The sequence below is a fragment of the Nilaparvata lugens genome, chromosome 1, assembly GCF_014356525.2.
Source record: "Nilaparvata lugens isolate BPH chromosome 1, ASM1435652v1, whole genome shotgun sequence".
NCBI lineage: Eukaryota > Metazoa > Arthropoda > Insecta > Hemiptera > Delphacidae > Nilaparvata > Nilaparvata lugens.
In genome coordinates this window covers 29,369,385-29,391,574 of record NC_052504.1, presented here as the reverse complement: position 1 = coordinate 29,391,574, position 22,190 = coordinate 29,369,385, and the positions used below count along the sequence as shown (strand labels likewise).

The 22,190-nt window shown below is 33.9% G+C and overlaps 1 long non-coding RNA gene across 1 annotated transcript; it reads right to left on the bottom strand.

Moving 5' to 3' along the window:
• Positions 1 to 2,530: 2,530 nt before the first annotated feature.
• On the bottom strand, positions 2,531 to 10,637 carry LOC111050552. The gene is made up of 3 exons (XR_002606052.2): positions 10,441 to 10,637; positions 9,317 to 9,399; positions 2,531 to 4,370 (listed from the first exon to the last, which is right to left on the bottom strand). It is a non-coding gene; the product is annotated as an uncharacterized LOC111050552 (long non-coding RNA).
• Positions 10,638 to 22,190: the final 11,553 nt, after the last annotated feature.

The window sequence follows — 22,190 nt, the reverse complement described above, 5'->3', positions numbered from 1 at the left end:
AAAAAGAGGTAGCTGCAGCTGTAATACATGTTTTTGATGAAGGAGGCATTCTCACTGTAGAGACTGATGCCTCAGATTTCTGCATAGCAGCAACACTATCTTACAATGAACGTCCTGTTGCATACTTTTCACGAATGCTAAACGAAAGTGAAAAACGACACTCATCAGTTGAAAAAGAGGCATATGCCATTGTAGAATCTATTAGGAAGTGGCGTCATTACTTATCTGATCGTTTCTTTCAACTTATTACTGATCAAAAATCTGTTTCATTCATGTTCAGTAACGCGGCAAGAGGCAAGGTGAAGAACGAAAAAATCATGAGGTGGCGCCTTGAGCTATCTCAATACACCTATGAGATCATTTACCGACCTGGTAAAGAGAACATAACTGCTGACGCTCTTTCTCGAGCATGTGTGATAATGGGATGTATCACATCAAAACAAGACTTGATAAAATATCATCAAGACCTCTGCCACCCCGGCATCACAAGATTTTTTCACTGGACTAAAGCTCATAACCTTCCATACTCGGTAGATGACATCAGAGAAGTCTGCATGGAATGCAAGATCTGCTCAGAGCTGAAGCCAAGATTCAACTGTTTCAAAGGAAAATTGATAAAAGCAACTCGGCCTTTTGAAAGGATCAACATTGACTTCAAAAGACCCCTGCCATCATCAACTAGAAACAAGTACATCCTCACTATTGTGGATGAATATTCGAGATTTCCCTTTGCCTATCCCTGTCGAGACATGTCATCAGAAACAGTAATTCAAAATCTCAATGACTTATTCACCACATACGGCTATCCTTCATACAAACACACTGATAGAGGGACCAGTTTTCTATCAAAAGATGTCAAAGATTACTTAATGTCCGAGGGTGTAGCTACCAGTTCCACAACACCTTACAACCCTCAAGGTAATGGACAGGTGGAACACTACAATGGAATAATTTGGAAGACAATCCGTTTAGCCCTACGGTCCAGGAACATGGATACTTCTCACTGGGAAAAGGTACCCTTAGAATCACTAAGCAGCATTCGCTCGCTTCTCTGCACGACCATCAATTGCACACCTCACGAGCGAATGTTCATTCATCCTTCGAATTCCACGTCTATGACAAACTTGCCATCCTGGCTGATCAACGCCAAGGAGGCATGGATGAAGACCTTTGTAAGACGCAGTAAGCATGATCCTGAAGTTATTCATTTGAACCCTCATGTCGCTCAAGACTTTCTGATGGAAGAGAAGTTTCTGTCAACATTCGTAGATTGGCCCCGGTAGGTTCCACTACTGGGAGGGAAGAATGATATGATAATCATATGTCATGAATCAGTTGTTTGAATTATTCTAAATCATCAGAAAGTTTGTTATTTTATCTCAGTTTATTTTAGTCAATAAAAGCCATTATTCTAGCTCTTCAATGGTCTCTATTTATTACATTGTGTCTACAACTTTCTGAAGGAAGAAAGTGGCAGTCTTCAACAAGATATTGTGTTTTACTCTGATAATTGTGTAGGGCAAAACAAGAATAAATTTCTGTTTTCTTTGTACACACATTGTGTAAGGAATTTGAAATATAATTCAATCACACACAAATACTTGGTTGCTGGTCATACCCAGAATGAGGGAGACCATATGCACTCATTGATTGAAAGAGAGAGAAAGCTGATGCTGACTAGAGGACCGATTGTCCATCCATCACAATGGACTACAATTATTCAGTTGCCTAAGAAGACAGGGAATCCTTTCAAAGTGAAAGAAATTGACACGTCAGAATTTTTTGATTTAAAATTGCTGACTAAGCAGATGGGGAAAAATTTCTCAATAAATGAAGAGAAGGAAAAAATACTTTGGCATGACGTATGTTGTGTAAGGGTGGAGAAAAAATGTCCAAACACAATCCTGTACAAAACCTCGTATGAGCAAAAGGACTGGATGAAATTACACATCATGGGGAGAGCCAGAGGGTTGAAGATGAAAACTTCTTGTGAACTGGTTCCTGCATATTCAGACCGACCGGGGATTCCAGCTCCTAAGAAGAAAAATCTACTTGATCTCTGTGATGCCCACGTGATTCCCAGAGTACACTGGGACTTCTACAAAAATTTGAGTCAATAGTTCAAATACAAACGTAGAAGATGATGAATTTTAATTGGAAATATCACTTTTTTCATATTTAATGTTTTATCTTATTTCCTTGAATTAATAATATCAAAAATTAAATTATAATATACATTTTTGCCTTTTATTATGACATAATAAAACACATTGTGTTGATTTCATCAAAATTCTTTTCTCAAACTCTACAGGAAATTCCCTACCCCCCATTTTTAGGTAATTGCATTACCTCATCATTATTTTAATATTATTTATAAAATTATCATAACTTCAACCCATTGATGGATAGATGATGAACTTACAATAATTGGAGTTTACTCATTTCTTTATAATACAGACTTTTACAATACAGTAATGGAAGATTTCATTGGACCTATACCATACTGTACAAGAAAATACTAGTAAAATTTCAATTTTTGGAGTTGTATTTTACTGTATGGTAAATGTGAAATGGCTTAAATACATAAATTACATCCATCAATGAGTTGAGAAATTAAGGGGAATAAAGCTTCAAGTAAGAAATATGCATGTCAAGTTGGAAAATTAACCAATTCTAAACAACACTAACTCAAAAAATGACAATTATCTCAACAAATAATAATTAAATCAATGTTGTAAGATTACCGAGTGGTAATTATGAACATTATACTTCTACTTGGAAGAAATCAACCCTCCAGAAGCAATACATAATTCACAGTAATAATTTGAAACATTAAATTGCCTTTTTCTCAAAACTTGGATTTTTGAGTTGTAGCACTGTTGAACTGGGCCAGCGACGTGATAATTGTGTTAGAGTAGCTACAGTAAAAACCACCAATGGGGAATTCAAAAGACCAGTAAACAAATTGTGTTTATTACCATTTCCTAACAATTGATTCAACTTTTTACTGCTTATGTATATTTTTTTCTTTGTATATTTTTCAAATTATTTTTTTTTCTATTTAGGAGGCATACCTTCTAGGTGGGGGGTATGTTATCGCCATTTTGTATCATTTTGTGAGGGCTCTGTTATGAGTTTCCTGTGTAAACCCCATCTGGCCATGCTGCCTATGCATGAACTGGGGTTGGTGAGTTGGTGATGAGTTGTGAACTATGAAGTACAGACAATTTGACTATTTTTGAGTGAAAGTGTGAAACACTCGTAATATTAAGATCTTTTGTTTTCATTGATCTTCTCGCATAATGAGTGAAAGTGTGAAACACTCGTAATATTAAGATCTTTTGTTTCATTGATCTTCTTGCATAATACAGTCCATTTTTGTAACAGTGAAATGTTTGTGTCATGTGTAATTTTATTCTACACCAATCATCCAAAACCAATGTTACCAAAATCACCTTTTCAAGTAAACATGTGGATGTTTAACATGATGACTACCAAAGGGTGTTAGATGTAATAATTAGAACAGCTAATTTGTTAAATACACACATGTGACATAATAAACAAAATAAAAACTTCCTCCATAAAAATAACATGTAAACTTTGAAGACAGTAGGGCTTATCCTTTAAGCCGTGTCCACACTGAACAAATGTTCTACAAACATGTTTGTTGAAAAAGTTTGGGCAAATTTTATTATGTTTGACAAACAATGTTTGCCCATGGCCAGTGTGGACGCATCACCAAACAAAATATTTGTAAGTGGGAAGAACAGGTTTTATGTTTTACAGCTGTGAATACTGAAAATGTTTGGAAAAACAGTATTTTTTTGTTTAACATGTATGTCAAACATTTGTTCAGTGTAGACAACGGCTTAAAGGATTTTCTTAACAAAAATAGGTCAATGACAGTCATCGGTTATATAAACCATCTTTGGGCAAAATGTCACATACCATTTAGGCATAACGAACACCTCGACAAACTACAGATGCCATCTCATTTTCATAGTGGTATAGATTAAATTATTGAAATTGAATGCTTCAAACTAATACCTTTTACACAATTGTCAATACATGACTTTCGTCGCGGTTGCTTTGCCATTCCAGAAGTCTATTCTTTCTTCATCACTTCCGCAAAAATTTTGAAACTGTTCTCACTCCTTGGCAGAATGATGCACATGTTAATTATAGCACTATTGGGCTTGTGGTGGATTTTCTTCACTAGCTTGATCATCCGCTCTGCAATAGTTACTGGCCTCTCTCACTCAAGGGCAAGTTGTTCATCCCCAGGTAGAGAACATCATGATCAAACTCATCATCATATTTTGCGATTGGACTTCTTGAATCTTTCTACCTGATTTTAAGTTGATTGTCACCTGAAAATATAATTTACATTGAATTTATCAAAGTAAAATAGCTCATACAGAATCCAAGTCTGAAGCACTTGCTGGTATCATCAAGGCATGTAAAAAGCCTTAAAGGAGGCTGAAGCTAGGATGATAGACGGTTCATAAAACATAGTCGGTTTGCTGCTCTGAATAGTTGTACAATTAGGGTATGAATAGGGTAGGATTGACCTCACTTTCAAGAGATGAATCTCATTTTACAGTATATGGTGAGTTACCCACTTTTTATTTGTTTGTGGAGGTGAATAGTGAAGTTTTTTGTTTCAATCTCATGCCAAAAACTGAAATTAATAAAAAAATAAAGTGCACTTTTTAATTAAAACATTTCAACAACTAGTTTCGGCCTACATTGGCCATTTTCAAGTTCAAATGCAAAAAAAATCTGGTGTGGCGCACTCACACAACTTTCCTTGCCGTTATGAAAATTTATGACCTGACGCTAGTGTTCTCGCGCATCTCAAATCTACTATTCAAAGATATGAGACAACTGGTGATAGGATAATAACGCTGAAGACACACGAGGTCTGCTATCTCTTCGTAGTGAATGATTTGATAGAACTAACAGTTTGCAATTTAATAATCACATTTTCTCAAATTTCAAGCTTATTTACAATTTGAGGTGGAAATGTTACTAGACATTAATTGCAGAGATTTTCATGCTCAATCTTTTCCACTTGGAATTTTTTGTTTAAATTGTATATGAAGGCTGCCAATTGAGAATCTAAAATCAAACTTTGCATAGATGAGGCGGAGCTCCTGAAATTTTTACAGATATAAGACTTGCGGCAGTTGATGGAGCTTATCAATGACTATTCCAGGTATGAATTTGATCAAAATTGTTAGAGCCGTTTTCGAGAAAATCGCAAAAAGCCCTGTTTTTAGCAACATTTTCGCCATATTATCCGCCATCTTGGATTGCATTTGATCGAAATCGTTCGTGTCGGATCCTTATAGTGTAAGGACCATACATTCAAAATTTCAAGTCATTTCGTTAACTGGGAGATGAGATATCGTGTACACAGACGAACATACACTCATACACACACACAGACCAATAACGATAAACAGCAAAGGGTAGACTTAGATGTATGCAGGAAACAATTCAAATACAGAATGAATAAAATTATGCGTTTAGTTCCAATGAGAATAGTAGAGATGAGCTGCAAAAAATATCACACTAGAGAATTGATGATTGGTTGAAAGCAAATACTGTATTGTAATCCTTAAAACAGTAACCCTATCTAACAATATTTGCTTCAAACTAAAAAGTGAGCTGCCATCTTGAAGAATAAAAAAATTTAAATAAATGAAGAACTGATTTTTATAAATGTGCTGAATTTCAATCGGGAAAAAAAATAAATACGAGAATAAATCATCTAAACTTCAGTGTATTTGCTGTTATCATATTGATTTACATTGTTTCAATCTAGAAAATTTTATGAAAACAGGAAATATTATTTCATGATAGAAAATAAATACAGTATACAAAAACAAATAGAGTTTTAGGGTTTCTGCAGATCACCATCAGAAATAAAAATAAAATAAATGAGGGAAAATAATAAAGGGAGAGTATATCCCTACATTTTTACAATAAATTCCCCCTACAAGGTCGATTATTGTTATGTAATGTCTACTGCTTCACTATTGTTATATATATATATGTTGTTTTTGATGTAGAAGTTATATCATTGTGACTCAGGTTTATGCTACAAGAAGATTATCATTGTGATATGCCATTGTTACTTCTGGTTCTGTTTTTATAATTAATATACTCAAAAAATTTACGGTATTGTATTTTTCATCATTGTAAAAAATAAGCACAACTCGCACTCCGCGCTCAGATTTTTCTTTGCTTGTGCTATTTTTCCGTAAATTATTAGTTAATTTTTGTTTTGTAAAGTGTTTTTATGGAAATAAATTTTGATTTGATTTGATTTTACAGTATATGGTGAGTTACCTACTTTTTATTTGTTTGTGGAGGTGAATAGTGAAGTTTTTTGTTTCAATCTCATGCCAAAAACTGAAATTAATAAAAACATAAAGTACACTTTTTAATTAAAACACAACTTTCCTTGCCGTTATGAAAATTTATGACCTGACGCTAGTGTTCTCGCGCATCTCAAATCTACTATTCAAAGATATGAGACAACTGGTGATAAGATAATAACGCTGAAGACACACGAGGTCTGCTATCTCTTCGTAGTGAATGATTTGATAGAACTAACAGTTTGCAATTTAATAATCACATTTTCTCAAATTTCAAGCTTATTTACAATTTGAGGTGGAAATGTTACTAGACATTAATTGCAGAGATTTTCATGCTCAATCTTTTCCACAATTTTTTGTTTAAATTGTATATGAAGGCTGCCAATTGAGAATCTAAAATCAAACTTTGCATAGATGAGGCGGAGCTCCTGAAATTTTTACAGATATAAGACTTGCGGCAGTTGATGGAGCTTATCAATGACTATTCCAGGTATGAATTTGATCAAAATTGTTAGAGCCGTTTTCGAGAAAATCGCAAAAAGCCCTGTTTTTGGCAACATTTTCGCCATTTTATCCGCCATCTTGGATTGCATTTGGTCGAAATCGTTCGTGTCGGATCCTTATAGTGTCAGGACCATACATTCAAAATTTCAAGTCATTTCGTTAACTAGGAGATGAGATATCGTGTACACAGACGAACATACACTCATACACACACACAGACCAATACCCAAAAACCACTTTTTCGGACTCAGGGGACCTTGAAACGTATAGAAATTTAGAAATTGGGGTACCTTAATTTTTTCGGAAAGCAATACTTTCCTTACCGATGGTGATAGGGCAAGGAAAGTAATAAACAAGTTGGTATCTCTATATATAAAAATGAATGTCTGTTTGTGTGTTTGTTTGTTCCTATATTTTTTTCTTTAATTCAACACTTTACTGATAGATATTACTACCAATTGATTGAGAAGAATATGTTTTCGGAATAATAGATGTTGCATGACTAAGCACATAGGAAGTTCATATTTAGATGTAAATGAAAATAATGATAGTCAGATAAATTTCATGATTCACCAAATAAAGTCAAGTGTGAAATGAGATACATTGACTTTTTGGCGGTACGAAGTTCGCCGGGTAAGCTAGTTATATAATATATGCTCATATGCTTATTTTCATGTGATTTATGACTTATTCATTATTATTTTGGTTGAAATGATTTAATTCTAGTTTTATAAAATTATAATTTTTTTTCATTTTTTAGTTTAAAAAACCACTATTTTTGGACTCAGGGGACTTTGAAAAGTATAGAAATTTGGAAATTGGGGTACCTTAATTTTTTTGAAAGCAATACTTTCCTTACCTATGGTAATAGGACAAGGAAATTAGAAAACTATATAATGGAACACGTTTGGTGGTTATTCGCATCGCCTACTGTCCCATGTAACATTCAGTAATTCAGTAGTCTCCATCCATAACCAGCACTTGCTGGATAGATTGTGTCATAAAAAATAAAACTTAAAATTTGATAACTGGACTGAGATCAAGATGGGAGGTCAGTCATAGATCTCAGAAAACATTGGATTGACTCTTCATCCAGGGAGTAGAGAGCCAGACTCACAAGCTTCTCAAGAAGTGCCTTCTTGAAGATTTTTTTCTCCTGTTCACGGAAATACACCGTCATCCTGTTGTAAATGTGAAGTGCACGGACAGGGAAGCTATTATGAGATCGAGTCAGTCTGGCCTGAGGCAAATTGATGTCATTCCTCCTCCTTGTGTTGTGTGACTATGTGCATGACCTCTGTGCTGAAAGGTATGATGTCCTCAACAGTACATCTGTTGATCTTCTCAACAGTAACAGGGAACTAAAGAGATACTGGCTATAGACCGTCATAATCCTCAGCCTCCTAAAGATTGGCGCACAATGCTCCAGCCGATGAGATGAGGTGATGATCCGGGGAACCTTCTTTGTTTTTTTTTGAGAGAGTGGTGACCGGATTTATGAGAGTCAGAGCCTACTATGAAGTGCGTGAATACATGAGTGATGATCTGACTCAAATTTTAACTACTTAGTCACTTTCTGCCATCTTGATCTTGACTTGAGTATGAAAGTGTTGTTTTTATTGTATAATGACGCCATCGATCCCACAGATGTGGGTAATGGATGAAGAAGGAGGTATATAAGGTATATATATAAGCAGAAGCAAGATCCTCCTACAGCCTGCTGCATGACCCCATGCACTATAATTGATATGGCTGTGGAAGAGGCCATGGTATGCCGTAATCAGGTGTTGGGCTTGGAGTACTCCAAAGAAACATTTTCTTATCTATCAATTAAAGAATGATACATAGCTGTTAGTAGTTGTACAATGAACGTTTTTTTGTGTCTATAGCTGATAATAATGTCTTCTTAGTTGTTAGGTGGGGTTTATAATATTGACTCCACGAAATGGAAGTCGTGGAACTAATCGAAATTAATGGCCTATTGGCCCGTGTGTACCCAGGCTAACAAACAATTAGTAGGGAACATCTACAGAACCCAACCAATGAAGAACGGTCCTGCCTCAAAAATTTGTTTTGGAAACACCAACAATATGAATGTTCCGGGTGGCCTCCAATAGGAGATCAAGGCAGTATTGTAATGTTCGAATGCAAAACTCTAAAAAAAAAAATAAATTCGTGTGGCTTTTGTTGGTGGGGAGTCTCTTGCGGGAAGGTCTCACCGCCTGAATATATTTAAGCCATCAATGGGCCTTACGACTGTCGTACTTCAGCCGGGACCGACAGTTTAGCGTGCACATCTGATAACACGATAATGCGAAACTCTATTATTATTGGTATTGAAAGCAATTTGTAATTTTTATACAGCATCGAGAGGATTTTTATACATCAACATAATTTGATAGGTTGTTAATTACAAGAAAGCTCACCAGATACTGTGATCACCAGCCATAAACTAGCAAGATAGACCCAGCAGCAAGTTTCAACCATAGCTCAATCAGCCTCTTATTCTCTGAAAAAAGAAAAATAACTGTTTCTAGAGCTGCTAAGAGTTTATATGACAATACAGTAGGCAACCTGTATCATGCGTATTTCAATGATTCTTTTAAAAAATCCGTTTTCAAAACCTATTTTTTGGATTTGGTTTTGAGGTGTTCAATCCTGAGTGAGACAGGAGTCAGGTGTTACAACGTGAAGCTTTATATGCAACCTAAAGCATGCTATATAATGCAAAACCTATAACGAGAAAAAAAGAGAATATTGATTATTTATTGATTGATACACTAAGTAGGCCTACATCATCAAATGATAGAAGAAAAATCAAGTCAACCTTGTGCTATTCCTCTCCCAGATTTAGATAAGGTTAGACACATAGTCCGACAAATAGGTTGTATTGTAGTTGAGTTCACTACAAGATAATAAGTAGCTTAGATGATAGGTAGCCTAACGTGTATTATTCAATATTCTGACCAAATTTATACTTTTCCATCAATTCCTAAAATGCAATAGGCTACTTGCCCTACTTCAATAAACTCTATTGAGAAAATAGTAGATGCACATAGATTACATTTTGATCTTGTTCAATGGCTTATGTTCATATGTTCGTATTAATTTTGTTTATCTTTAGATTGACTAATAACTAATGTATTCCTAACTCTACCGTTCTTTCTGTAGGCTGAAAAATACAACAGATTCTAATAATCCTAATTTTCTTATTTACATGTTTTATCATAACATTTTTCAGTGGGTAGGTAGACTATTCAATATTTAAGATTACAGTATCTAAGTTTCCTAATCAGGTCCCGATTTGTTGTAGCCTACCTGTGTATGGACAGGCAAAAATTATAGGAAGTGACAAGCATTTACGTTATTAGGTACTTATCCAGTGTAAGTTAATTGCCACGGTCCATAGATCGGGAAATCGTTTGGTTTTATTAAAACTAAAAGTGACTGTTTTATATAATTAGCAATACTTGTTTTTAAGGTACATTTCAGATGTTAAAATCTAAAATTTATTTCAAATAGGGCCTAGGCAATATTATGTTAATCTTACCTGGTACAGTGATGAATAGCCTAACCATACTATTAATTGTTTCAACTTTCTGTTTTAAACGAATTTATCAATGTTATGTCTTTGTGTTTGATTGGTCTTCTGCTAAAGAAGGTCTTATTTATAAGAATAAACCCACCAAGTAGGAAGAACGATAGCAACATAAGCTATTGTTTCTCTATATAACCTTAGACCAGTTATAGATTAGACACGGCCCATTGCAAAGTCGTTTAAAGAGGTATGCATCTTTACTGAAATACTGATGTCATGTCTAGTGCTTTCGATTATCTTTGTGCACGAGAGCCTTTCCCGATAGTGGTGGGGATGGCGTTGGAACTGTATGATAGTCGATAAGTCGAACTTATCGATATATATATATCGATTTGTCATGTGGTCAGTGTAGCCACTGTGGTGTGGTGTAGCACTAGCACTAGCAGTGTGTTGTAATAAAGTGAGGTAAAAATAAAGCTAGAGTCTGTCTCTATAGGTTAAATATAGACAAAATAAATAATAGGTTAAATAAAGATAGAGTCTGTCTCTGAGGTTAAAATAAAGCAGTCCTTCCTTCAATACTTTCAAGGATTTAGACAATTAACAGTAGGCTTCGTTGTATTATCTTTATGTCTGGTATTATAAGATTGTACATTGGAATTCTCATCAGAGTTAGGCCGATTGTTCTTCACAGAAATTAAATTATAATAAATGTGCAGTCCTTCTTTCAATCGTTTTTTAGGATTTAGATAACTAACAGTAGGCTTAATTGTATTATCTTCATGTCTAGTATTAGGAATGTACATTGGAATTTTCATCAGAGTTAGGCAGATTGTTTTTTACAGAAATTAAATTATAATAAATGTGCAGTCCTTCCTTCAATCGTTTTTAAGGATTTAGATAACTAACAGTAGGCTTAGTTGTATTATCTTTATGTCTAGTATTAGGAATGTAGGCTACATTGGAATTTTCATCAGAGTTAGGCAGATTTTTTTTCACAGAAATTAAATTATAATAAATGTGCAGTCCTTCCTTCAATTCTTTCAAGGATTTAGACAACAGTAGGCTTCGTTGTATTATCTTTATGTCTGGTATTATAAGAATGTACATTGGAATTTTTATCAGAGTTAGGCCGATTGTTCTTCACAGAAATTAGATTATAATAAATGTATAAACAAGACAGTCATAATCTTATTTTATATAATACCAGTATGTAGTCCTATATTTATATTTTTGTTTTCATTACTCTACTCAGCTATTCATATTATGCAATACGTCTCACCCCATTTACCTCACAACATCAGCAATAGGTTACAGATTCACCATTGTGTCAATATTCTTCTTGTTTAATTACCATTCATTATGATAATTACAATAATTGTCATTGAATTAAATAGAACATTCTAGACTTCTGTGTTGTGCTTTCTAAAAACCTCTTCCAAGGGCCATATTATCCTTTTAACCAGGTATATATTTCAAGAAGTATATGATTACAATACCTTTCATAAGTATAGTAATTATCATAATTGGGGAACACAATTGGGTGGCTAATTGGAGTAAGTGATAACAAGCCGATCCAATAAATTTAATTCAAAAATTACACAAAAATTTTCCAATTAATGGTGATTTGAGTGTGATATTTTTGTTTTTTATTCTGTTTTCAACCGTCAAAATTTAAAAATCTTAGTTTTCGTCGTTTTTGAGTGAAAATGGACTAAATTTTAGTAAAGTAAAATCATAACCCTATTTTCGACTTTTAAAATGTTACCTATCTAAATTTGCGAGAGAAATAGTACAAGGAGTATTCTTAGTTTTTCTCTCCCAATCAGTGCTTCTTTGTAAAAAATATAAATAAATAGAATAATCAAGAGAACCTAAGTTGGAATCTTGACCGGAAACACTGTGTCTAGATTACAACTAAGAAATTATTTATTTATTATTTTACAAAGGCGACTTTCTAGAAGTACTTTAAGCCTAGGTGATGATGATGATGGGATAAATGATAATACAATGAAGGTAGAGTTATGAATGAATGCATAGTTAATGCAATGAATTATGAATTTCATTGGCTTTCATACTTTCAACTACAGTAATTATTACAAGTAGTATTTTCCCCCCAAAAATATATAAATATAATGAAAACTACTCAATAGTTTGCTCGGAACCCATCTTAATTCATTCGTCATTTTGGACTTTTAAAATGTTACCTATCTCTTTGCGAGAGAAATAGTACAAGGAGTATCCTTAGTTTTTCTTTCCCAATCAGTGTTTCTTTGTAAAAAATATAAATAAATAGAATAATCAAGAGAACCTGAGTTGGAATCTTGACCAGGGCAAAAGTTTTTGACCACAGCAAAATAGAAAATATCTGTCACCCCGTCTTTCAGAGGAGACGATAAACCGTCGGTCCCGACTACCTAAAATGTAGTCATCTCTCATCATCATCCTTAATAATTTAATAGTTTTTAGGTGAAATTCAAGTCATGTTGATAATGAGAGCATGTCATCTGAAAGCATGCTACAGTCGGTGAGTTAAATATTCATATATTTCACTTAAAAACAATGTTCTACAGTCGGTTATAGTGTTAAAACATTGATAATATCTCGAAGCTCGTTATGGACAAATAAATATTGAACACTTGATATTAGTAGTTGAGTCACATTTTTTCTTGTACAACTCAACTAATGAGATCAACATTCACAATATCGTTTTTTTCTGTTTCCTTTATTAATAATAATTATTTATAATTGGCATTGATAGTCTGCATAGTCCACCCTTTGGACTCTTTATAGACGTCACACACAGTAGAAAACTGATTAAGGGCACAGTAATATAGCCCAGTAGATAGCCACAGTAATATAGCCCCTATAAGTTTTGTTTAAGGGTTATACGTGAGGTACATATTTTCTGGACAAAACATCGAACATTACGACAGCTGTTTGTCGTTAGCCCAGTTAGTCGTTGGGGTGAAATGTGTTTCGACTCAGTTTGTCGTTGATCCACTTGTGCGCATCCCCTCTCTACTACAACAACTTCCCCTTCATCACCACCACCACCACTATCGAGAAAGGCTCTCGTGCACGAAGCATCCCCTCTCTACTACAACAACTTCCCCTTCATCCCCACCACTATCGAGAAAGGCTCTCGTGCACGAAGATAATCCAAAGCACTAGACATCGGTTGCATCTTTTAGGTCTTTGGCCCATTGTATATTCATACTGAAAGTCGATGAAGCCAACATTAGGGAACTATAAATACCAGGTACGCGAAGTGGCGCAGTCGCCATTTTGAGTCACAGAAGAAGGAGCCAAATTTGAATTATATCCGTATACGCTATGTTGTATGGTTTTGGACAGAATTTACATTGACATCACTAAAGAACTGAAGTGGCTCATAAATTGATGAGAATATTTTTCCAACAAGGATACATTCAAAAATGAACGTATTGTTCAGAACAAACAATACACAGTCTTTATGTTATGTATCTCATATTTATATTTGTCTTGTATTCTTTTGAAATTGGTAATACCGTTGGAAATGTAATAAACAAATAAACAAAATGAAATAATTTGTATTAAATTAAACAAATCCGGTACCGTACAAAACTAGACCAGCTGTAGTACTTCAACCCTGTGCCTCAACATTATTAGTTTTCAAATGGCGCAGTCTTCAGGAAAAATTTTCTATCAATCATAATAATTAATAATCTACTCACTACTGCATAGATTATTATTAGATGTAAAAATCACCAATACCACAGTAGGCCAGTAAATATTATTCATATCAGTCCGATTTTGGATGAGAAAAAGATATAGGCCTGGGTTATAATACTACTGTAGCTCGCACAAGCTTGAAAGACTTGCCGTTACAAGTATATTGTAATAGTGAGTCTTCTTAGCCACTAGGATCGGTATTTTTTGAAGACAATATTAATATTCATTATAGAGTTCATGATATCAAGGAGAATTTGTAAGTAAGCCTATAAACTAGTGATAATATTGTAAACCAAGCTACTGCTCAGCTTCAACACTTACCTATATTAGGTACCTTATAATAGGTATGGTAGCCTACAGTTTGTAAGTTCACATTATAATTGTCAATTAATAATGTAATATTGTTTTTAGATAATCAATTAGTAAAATAGAAAATGCTTTCAATGTAGAGTAATAAATCTGAAACCAAATTGCCTTTATTTTTTCATCTGTAGGAAATTTAAACAAGCGAAACCCTTATTAAATCTGTTTTATTGGCACAATTTATTGCCGAGCACCCTACCATAATGAATTAGAATTATTAAAAATATCAAAATATAATCACCACTGTAAAAAGCAAAGCAATACAAGCCGTTGAAACGAATGCTATGCTATGACTCAAAATGGCGACTGCGTGTACCCAGTCTTTATAGTTCCTTAGCCAACATCTAACTGCCAAATCCGCCCACCTTAACGTCACAAAAGTTTGCTGTGTAGGTGTTTGTGGTGTTTAACTTACATTGTTGTTGAACAATGCATTGTAAGGAACTATAAAGACTATTTATAGTTCCCTAATACATTGTTGTTACTGTTAGCTTGGTTTGTGACGCCAAGGTGGGCAGATTTGACAGTTAGATGTTGGCTTCAGAGGCTAGGCTTTCCAACGTGTCTATTCTATAAATGGTCTAAGGATATAACCTAATTCACTAAACGGTGTACACCCGTACGTTTCCTCGGGTGAGCATACGTGTATGGGCGGGGCTCAACCAACTGACCCAACTCCCATTTGACCCAACCTACCACTAGACCCAATTTTTTAAAATAGAGAGAAACCGCGAAACTATTTGACCCAATAGACATCTGACCCAATATACCATTTGTCCCAACTCTATGAATATCAAAAAACCAACTGACCCAATTGACATCTGACCCAACCTACCACTTGACCCAACTACTGTGCTGCGCTCTGGCAAAACGTCTGCAATGTTCCAGGCTTGGTTACTCTCTACCTACGGTCTACTCTTCAGGTAAAAGTCTAGAAGGCCTTGAAACCAAGCACAACTGTTTTGACAGTTCTTGTTATCTTTGAGGTTAGATTTGTGTTATTTTGTGATTTTGAGGTTAGATCTGTATTATTAAATTTGGATGAGGTTATTAGATTTGGTAAAATCACCATAAAAGCATCTTATCAATCAGTAAATGATTGATGATTATTCAATTTGATATAGGTAACTTTTCACAACTAGATTTTACCTTACTCCAAGTATTGTAGTCTATTGTTGCTATCATAGTTTTTATTAAGTCAGAAAAAAGCTGTTGACAGGTATCCTACAGCTCACGATATAAGTTCTGTAAGACAATGGAATTGAGTTACTGTATTAGAAATAGAAATTGGAAATGAATATTTATGGACATTCCTTATAACCTAGGTTAAAACCTACAACATAAATAATTGTAGAGAATGACTTTGATGGAATCTGCCTTAAAAAATTTCCTCACAAGTTTCTTCCCTCAGTAAATTTGGATAAGTGTTTCTAGAATACATCGATTTAGAGTAGCCTACCTACATAGTTTTATGAATATTTCAGAAGCTATGTTTCTGGTTGTACTATTTATTTACTGAGAAATAAACAATTTGCAAAACGAAATTTGTAAAAAAATCAAATAATCTCATGATATAGTACCCTACAATTCTCGGTTACCGGTACTTATGAGACTGCATTTCTCAGTTGAGTTATTTATTGAAGTTGTCAAAGGAGTACCACTCATCAAGAAGGCATTGATGTTTTGCACACCATAAACTATGCCACGAGAGCGCAGCACAGTAGTTGGGTCTAGTGGTAGGTTGGGTCAGATGTCAATTGGGTCAGATTGTTTTGTGATGTTTATAATATTGGGGCAAATGGTATATTGGGTCAGATGTCTATTGGGTCAAGTGGTTTCGCGGCTTTTCTCGATTTAAAAAAATTGGGTCAAGTGGTAGGTTGGGTCAAATGGGAATTGGGTCAGTTGGTATGCACCCCAGATTTGGTTTAAGCTTTAGCTAAAACTTACACTGTGCAAACTCCCTTAAAGAACTAATTAAATGAAAACGTTACTACACATGCGCATTATGGTGTTGTGTTAGGATTCAGTCTTTTCAGTGTGCACCAAAATATTGCTGTTTCATGCAACGCACAACGGAGAACGTCAGGAGAGCATTCTGTCTTTATCCACTTTACTGTCGGCTGCTTTCTGCTTTGTTGTTATTAGAACACATGTTTCCAAAAGTTTTCTAATTTTTAATATAATTCAGTATTGGTATAGTGTTGTAAATTTATCAATACTTCAAATTTAAGAAGTATTAATCAAACATAATTTCCACTTATGATCTTGTAATTTTGGAATAGTTTTAGCATTGTGTAACCTAGAAATAAATTTTGTTGAGTAACCGGAGAGCACAATGCAGGCAAGCCACTGTTCTATTTCCCTATTTAGTTAAGTGGATTTTCGATTAATTGTGTCCTATTTGGAGACTTTGTGGGTCAAATTAAGCTTATACGTGGATTACGTCTATGTAGGGAACCTTGTCATGAATATTGTTTTTGTAAATTAATTAGCCAGTTCATGTTTGCTGTATATTGGATACCATGTTAGAACCACATTTTGTTTCAAAGTATGGTATTTCAGCCATTTACTCTGTTTCTTAAAGTACTGTATTTTTTTGTCAGAGATCTTCATTTCACTTCAACTTCTTCAATCGTTTGTACTTTAGGCCTACTTGTCCCTTGTTTCATGTAGCCTATCTTGTCAAATTTGTGTAAATCTCGTCTATTCTTTAACGTTAAAATAACATAACTTAATAATAATATATAAATATCTTCCTCCAAACAATTTTAATTCATGAATAAAAACAATAGAACTCTGAACCATCAATATATATATATATATATATATATATATATATATATATATAGATATATATATATATATATATGCTTATGCTTTTTTCAGGCCCAGTTCATTAATAAAACACACAAACAACAACTTATAGACAAACTAATGAATCAAACGTACAAATAGGGTTTATAATATTCAACATAAATATGTCTCGTCGGGCTTTCTTCATTTTTGGTTGGTCAAATGCCAAGCTCTCCCACAGTCCCCTCCAGCCATGAGATGGCACGCTCATCCGTTTTACACAATTATTTTAGTTTTGAATCCAAACTACTTGTAGGCTAAAGCATTTCAATAAAAAAAATTACTAGGCTATAAAAACATTTTCAAGATTTTGTGATGGAGCATTTTTAATAGAATGAACTACATTATAGAAATAGAATTTATATAACTTACTCGAGATTGATAGAATTTCTTTTAAATAATTAAGAAAAGTATGTGATAGGAAAAAAAAGAGTGATAAGAATTGTTCATATAGAATGGATTAAAAAATATAGAATGATCAAAATGATTACTCAAGTATCTCAAAATTTAAAAGATATCTAAACTTTAAGCTGGGCTCAAAATAGTTAATTAAAAAACTAGAAGTACGGTATTGGAATAAAAAATCATTATATTATGAGGTATTTAAAAACTAGACTTGGATGAAAAACAAATAACAATCGGCTAAAATGAAAAGCTTCAAAAGAATTAAAGTTAAGTTTCAGAGTTAATATTTCTTTTGAATGAAAAAGTGACTTCAACTAACCTTCAATCCATGAATTAGCGTAGGATAAAGTTTACTCTGTTGTACAATCTATTACTGAATACTAAATTATCACTTAATGTGATTACAAACTATACTAATTGAATTTAAAATGAGAATAAAATGCACTAGCATATAATTTTACGAAAAAAAGATCGAGTAACTGACATCCTCACTCAACTGGGTACCGGGAACATCTGATGTTGTCGTCTGCTTTCTCCAGGTGATCGGCCAGTCAATGCTGGTACGTGCTCAGCTGTCTAATCAGTGATGTAAAAATATAAATATTTTTAAAGATTACCAAGTAATAAACAATTTTATCTGTTGAATAAATTTTTCAAATTACCTGGAAAATTGTCAAATAATTATATTATCAACTTATTTTCTTTCATATGAAATATTAATTTAATTCTTCTGAGAGCGCTATGTTTAAAAGCATGTTTTGAAAATTGGAAATTGCTCAAACAGAGAGTAGCCGTTATTGAATTCTGCGAAGAGTATAATATAACTTAAAGTCCAAGCGATGATTGTTAAATTAAACATCAACCTGTGAAGAATTAATGCTCTATAAGCTTATATCAGAATGTTTTTTCAACGTTTTCTAATTATAAGAACAAGAAAAGCAAAAAATTAGAGGCGAACGGTTTTTTACCAATTATGTCACACCTTCAAGATCAGATATAAAAAAAGTTGTGAGATCAATATTACAGGGAATAATGCATGCTTAAATTTCGTTGAAGTAATTGAAGCTTTTTCCAGTTTACCTTGTCTGGACCCAACTTTGTAATTTGCAAAATTATAATATAATAACATCGGAAATTAATATGTAATTTAAATCATATGTCACATCTAAATCATATATGTAATATTAGCTGTTTATTCCTGTTCGAAATACTCAATCTTATTTTATCTATAGAAGGCGGAGAATTTTATAGTGAGGCGGAGAATCGGCAACGTTGTTCTCCTATCTTTTTCCACTGTCATTTTATTGTGGACCTCACTACAGTACTTGAATGCCACATTATGTACTGTAAATTTGTATTATAGTACTGTAAAACGGTGTACACATATACGTTTGCCTCGGGTGAGCATACGTGTATGGGCTTGCATTCGCACGTCTGGACACTGTTCGCTGAGGCATGTGGGCGAACCGGAACCCTGTCGGTATTTTGGCGTGCTCAAAGGCGCCTCGGGCGAGCATTGAATGTACGTGTGGACGCGATTTTGCCATACGGGTGAGGCAAAACGTAAACATTAAAGGCGTCATAACCTAATTCCAATGAATTAGGTTAATGAATGACAAATCAAATTGTGATCCAATAACTAATTGTAAATTGTAGGATTTTTGTTATTTTGTAGGATATGTGGATTGTCAAATATTTAAATAGAAACATGCATGGAGTATATAATTCGTATCTTGATTAACAAATTTAGAACTGCATAATTTAAGTGAAAAAAGCTTCTCTACAGGGTTCCTACAAGAAAGTATAGCTCAAATATTATTTTACTGTGGCTATCAAATCATCTTGTGTTTGTTTCATGTTATCAATCAGAGTTGTTAATTAAAATTGTAATCTTCAATATGATATTATATGTTTTAGATAGCTAGACTATCTATAGAGAGATTTATTCAAACTTTGAACTAGTATTCCCTTGAAGGTAAATCTTGAAGCTAATCTTTTGGAGAATCTTGTTTTGTCATGTGTATGAGCAGAGTCAGTTTAAATGGGCAGCAATTTAGTATTTGATTCAATTTATGGCTAATTTCCTTAAAGAAGACTGTCAATTTTGTGAGACAGTGTTAAGTGCTTTGATTAGGTCATCAAACAAATGAACGCCTAATGCCAAGAATCTCAAAGTTAGAGCCAATCGTTCTTGTGGAGCTATTGCTTCCCTCATGATGATATCATTTTTTGTTTAGATAACTAGTTGAATTAGATTCAGTATATTAACAAGATAATGTTTTGACAACCTAAGAAAGTTTGAATTGTCAATATTATGTCATGTAGCAATTTATTTCCTTACTTCAACCTACAATCGTTCAACCCACCAACATCGTTTGTCAAGTTTTATTTTTGATTTTATTATATAAGTCATTGAAATAAAATGATACTGCTGCAATTTGTGATAACTATCTTCAATGATGGAATGACGCCATTGTTGTCATGTTGTGGAAAATCTACATCTACCATGTCTTCGTGTCGTCTGCAAATCAGATAGCTTTTTGAATGCTGAGGCATACGTGGATCGCGTCCACAAGGACGTACAGTGAATGTTGAGGCATATGTACATACGATTGTTCGCGCGAATCTGTACGGACGTGTGTACAAGGCTTAATTCCAATGAATTAAACGGTGTACACACGTACGTTTGCCTCGGGTGAGCTTACGTGTATGGGCTTGCATTCGCACGTGTGGACACTTCGCTGAGGCATGTGGGCGAACCGGAACCCTGTCGGTATTTTGGCGTGCTCAAAGGCGCCTCGGGCGAGCATTGAATGTACGTGTGGACGCGTTTTTGCCATACGTGTGAGGCAAAACGTAAACATTGAAGGCGTCATAACCTAATACCAATGAATTAGGTTAATGAATGACAAATCAAATTGTGATCCAATAACTAATTGTAAATTGTAGGATTTTTGTGATTTTGTAGGATATGTGGATTATCAAATATTTAAATAGAAACATGCATGGAGTATATAATTTTTATCATGATTAACAAATAAAGAACTGCATAATTTAAGTGAAAATAGCTTCTCTACAGGGTTCCTACAAAAAAGTATAGCTCACATATTATCTTACTGTGGCTATCGAATCATGTTGTGTTTGTTTTATGTTATCAATCAGAGTTGGTAATTAAAATTGTAATCCTCAATATGATATTATATGTTTTAGATAGCTGGGCTATCCATAGAGAGATTTATTCAAACTTTGAACTAGTATTCCTTAAAGGTAAATCTTGAAGCTGATTTCTTGGAGAATCTTGCTTTGTCATGTGTATGAGCAGAGTTAGTTTAAAATGGGCAGCAATTCAGTATTTGATTCAATTTGTGGCTAATTTCGTTGTAGGAGACTGTCATTTTGTAGGACAGTGTTAAGTACTTTGATTAGGTCATCAAAACTTCTGGAATTATTGTAGAAATTTCCTTTCGAGATTCAGAATAGATATTGGAAACCAACAAATGAATCGCCTAATGCCAAGAATCTCAAAGTTAGGGCCAATCGTTCTTGTGAAGTTATTGCTTCCCTCATGATGGTATCATTTGTTTGGATAACTAGTTGAATTAGTTTCAGTATATAAACAAAATAATGTTTTGACATCCAAATAAAGTTTAAATTGACAATCCCATATCTTATGTCATGTAGCAATTTATTTCCTTACTTAAGCCTACAATCGTTCAACCCACCAACATCGTTTGTTGAGTTTTATTTTCGATTTTATTATACAAGTCATTGAAATAAACTATACAGCTGCATTTTGTAATAATTATCTTCAATGATGGAATGACGCCATTGTTGTCATGATGTGGAAAATTTACATCTATCATGTGTTCGTGTCGTCTGCAAATCAGATAGCTTTTTGAATGCCGAGGCATACGTGGAACGCGTCCACAAGGACGTACAGTGAATGCCGAGGCAGGTGTGCATACGGTTGTTCACGCGAATCTGTACGGACGTGTGTACAAGGCTTTAGGTTAATGAAAATGAATGACAAATCAAATTGTGATCCAATAACTAATGTAAATTGTAGGTTTTTGTAATTTTGTAGGATATGTGGATTGTCAATATTTAAATAGAAACAGGCATGGAGTAATTTTTGTAATTTTGTAGGATATGTGGATTGTCAAATATTTAAATAGAAACAGGCATGGAGTATATAATTTGTATCATGATTAACAAATAAAGAACTGCATAATTTAAGTGAAAATAGCTTCTCCACAGGATTCCTACAAAAAAGTATAGCTCACATAATTATTATCTTACTGTGCCTATCAAATCATCTTGTGTTTGTGGTACCTATGTTATCAATCAGAGTTTGTAATTAAAATTGTAATCTTCAATATGATATTATATGTTTTAGATAGCTAGGCTATCCATAGAGAGATTTA